Below are 3,446 nucleotides of genomic sequence, written 5' to 3' on the forward strand. Positions count from 1 at the left end.
GAGTGCAGTTGTGTGATCTTGGCTCACTGCAACCTCTGCCTCCTGGGTTCAGCGATTCTCCTGCCTCAGCCTCCCAAGTAGCTAGGATTACAGGCATGCGCCATGACACCTGGCTGATTTTTGTATTTTTTTTTTTTTGAGACGGAGTTTCACTCTTGTTACCCAGGCTGGAGTGCAATGGCGTGACCTCAGCTCACCGCAACCTCCGCCTCCTGGGTTCAGGCAATTCTCCTGCCTCAGCCTCCTGAGTAGCTGGCATTACAGGCATGCACCACCATGCCCAGCTGATTTTTTGTAGTTTTAGTAGAGACGGGGTTTCACCGTGTTGACCAGGATGGTCTCGATCTCTTGACCTCGTGATCCACCCGCCTCGGCCTCCCAAAGTGCTGGGATTACAGGCGTGAGCCACCGCGCCCGGCCTGATTTTTGTATTTTTAATAAAGGCGGGGTTTCACCATGTTGGCCAGACTGGTCTCGAACTCCTGACCTCAAGTGATCCCACCTGCCTCGGCGTACCAAAGTGCTGGGATTACAGGCGTGAGCCACTGCTCCTGGTTGACAAAACTTAAAATGAGAAACAACAGCCCCTAATATAAGAGCATTTCCTTAGTCTGAAGATGTCATTGAGTAACTCTAAGGCCTTCTCTGGGTCAAACAGACTCACTGTAATCTTCTCTCAAAAAGTCCAGCCCTCCGTCTCTCTGTCATCAAGTCCTCTCCCCTTCCTTTTTCCCCTCACCTTTTATCTTCCTCGTCCTCATTGTCACCATTGGTAAGCAGTACTGAGCACCCAAAGGGTGCCAAGACACTGTAGGAAGCTGGAAGATGGCTGTAGAACCCATGCTAGGAGCTTCTTCATTTTCCTCTTTCTCTGCCCCATGGAGAGGGACAAAGTTCCCAAGCAGATCCAGGCTCAGGAACAGCTGAAGTCCTGGTCTGGGCCTTCCTGTGGTTTTCCTAATTCACCAAGTTACAGGTCAGTCAGAGTAGCAGTGCTTCTGACCTTGGCAAGAAGCTGGAAAGATCTGGATGGGAAGTCAGAGCCTGTGTGACAGTCCTGGCCCTGCCACCCACTAGATGTATAACCCTGAGCCAGCTGATTCCTCTCCAGGGCCTCGGCTTCCCCATCTGTCATATGACCAGTGATCTCTAGAAAGCCACACAGCTCAATATCTTGGGGGTAAGGCATCTGATATAGTCCCGGCCCTTTCAGGCCATGATGGCACTGATAGTCCCATGGTGTCAGCTCATGGGATATCTACAGAGACTGGCCATTGTGGCTCCCTCCTAACTCTGCATTTCCTGGGGAGTCCGCTGCCCGGAGCCCATAGGAGCCCTGGGGGAGGACGAATCCTGCTGGCTTTGCCATTTCCTCAGCCTGACTGGCAAGCAGCCTTTTTCCTCCCAGCCTCTACCCTACCTCCTGTGTTTCATAGGAAGGGAGGAAGCAGCCACGGCAGCATGGAACAAAATGGTAATGTTTGGACATTGCCATTCAAAGGATTCAAAGGACATTTTTATCCTTAAAGATTTGAATCAAAATAGAGCATCCAACTTATACAAATACTGATTAATTTTTAGACAGAGAATTTTCCAGAATGACTTTCACAAAGCCAACAATTAATTACTTGATTTATGGCCTTTATAGTAGTTTTCTTTTTTATTTTAATGAACTTTTTAAATATAATTTTTGAAACTCTTTATTTATTTATTTGAGACGGAGTCTCACTCTGTCACCCAGGCTAGAGTAAAATGGTGCAATCTTGGCTCACTGCAACCTCTGGCTCCTGGGTTCAAGCAATTCTCCTGTCTCAGCCTCCAGAGTACCTGATGTGTGGCTAAGTTTTGTATTTTTAGTAGAGACAGGGTTTCACCATATTGGTCAGGCTGGTCTTGAACTCCTGACCTCAGGTGATCCACCTGCCTCAGCCCCTCAAAGTGCTGGGATTACAAGCGTGAGCCACTGCACCCAGCCTAAAACTATTACTTTAATGTCCTGCTTCAATGGTTCCACTAACATCTTCTGTTCTTTGGGCTTTTTTTGTTTTGTTTTTGAGACACGGTCTCACTCTGTCACCCAGGCTGGAGTGCAGTGGTGTGATCTCAGGTCACTGCAGCCTCGATCTTCCAGGCTCAAGCTATCTTCCCACCTCAGCCTTCTGAGTAGCTGGGACTACAGGCAAGTGCCACCACTCCTGGCTAATTTTTGTATTTTTTGTAGAGATGGGTTCTCACCATATTGCCCAGGCTGGTCTCAAATTCCTGGGCTCAAGCAATCTCCCTGTCTCTGCCTCAAAAAGTCCTGGGATTACAGGCATGAGCCACCACACCTGCCTCATCCTCTGTTCTGATGTGATGTGAAGTGCTGAGAAATTCAAGTGTGTGCACCTAGGTCAGTCTTGCCTGGGGACCTCCCAGAGTTTGGATCTCTGGCTTGGGAGCCTCACCTTCTTCCTAAAGTGGAAAGGGAACCTGCATGTGAAGAGCGCGACTCTGAGCCAGGCTCTGAGCTCAAACCTGGGTCGGCCTCCCTCAGCCGTGTGATTTTGCACCACTTGCTAAGTCCCCTGAGCCTCATCTTTCTCACCTCTAAAATGAGAATAATAGTAGTACCTACCTGCTTACTTCAGGAGAGCTGTTTGTATTGTATAAGTATACTTGATTGTTGCCACAAACACAATAGCATTAAATAATCACTTGTGTGAAACTTCTATTCACCCAGCACGTCATGGAAGCTCCAGAAACGCCACTTACTCTGTTACTGTCAGCATCATCATTTAAGAATCAAGCTCGGCTGGGCGTTGTGGCTCACGTCTGTAATCCCAGCACTTTGGGAGGCCAAGGCAGGCTGATCACAAGGCCAGTAGTTCAAGACCAGCCTGACCAGAATGGTGAAACCCCGTCTCTACTAAAAGTACAAAAATTAGCTGGTCATGGTGGCAGGCACCTGCAATCCCAGCTATTTGGGAGGCTGAGGCAGGAGAGTCACTTGAACCACAGAGGTGGAGGTTGCAGTGAGCCAAAATTGCGCCACTGCACTCCAGTCTGGTGATAGAGCGAGACTCTGTCTCAAAAAAGAAAAAAAAACCTGGGACCTTGCTTTGGTTGGTCTGAGGGTGTTTAGTAATCTGTACATCAAGGCACTGGGTGATTTTGAAATAGACCTGGAAGCCTCAAGTGATAATTGTGCCTCTGTAGAAGCTCATGGTTTCCAAGTGTGGCCCCATCCCAGGAACCTCTCAGGTTGAAAGGACAGCTATTAATAAATCACTGACTTTTCACTGGACTCAGGGTACGCAGAATGAAGTATCTGCCTTTCTTTACTTCAAAAGCACATCAGCCTATCCTGCTCTGCATCTGCCTCAAGAAAGTCCACAGGGTCTGAGACCCATCAGACACCTCATTTGTTCATGATACCCAAGAGACGTGCTTATAATGAGAATGTG

Source organism: Sapajus apella, unplaced genomic scaffold (assembly GCF_009761245.1).
Source record: "Sapajus apella isolate SASKATOON/1434 unplaced genomic scaffold, GSC_monkey_1.0 scaffold38, whole genome shotgun sequence".
Taxonomy (NCBI): Eukaryota; Metazoa; Chordata; class Mammalia; order Primates; family Cebidae; genus Sapajus; species Sapajus apella.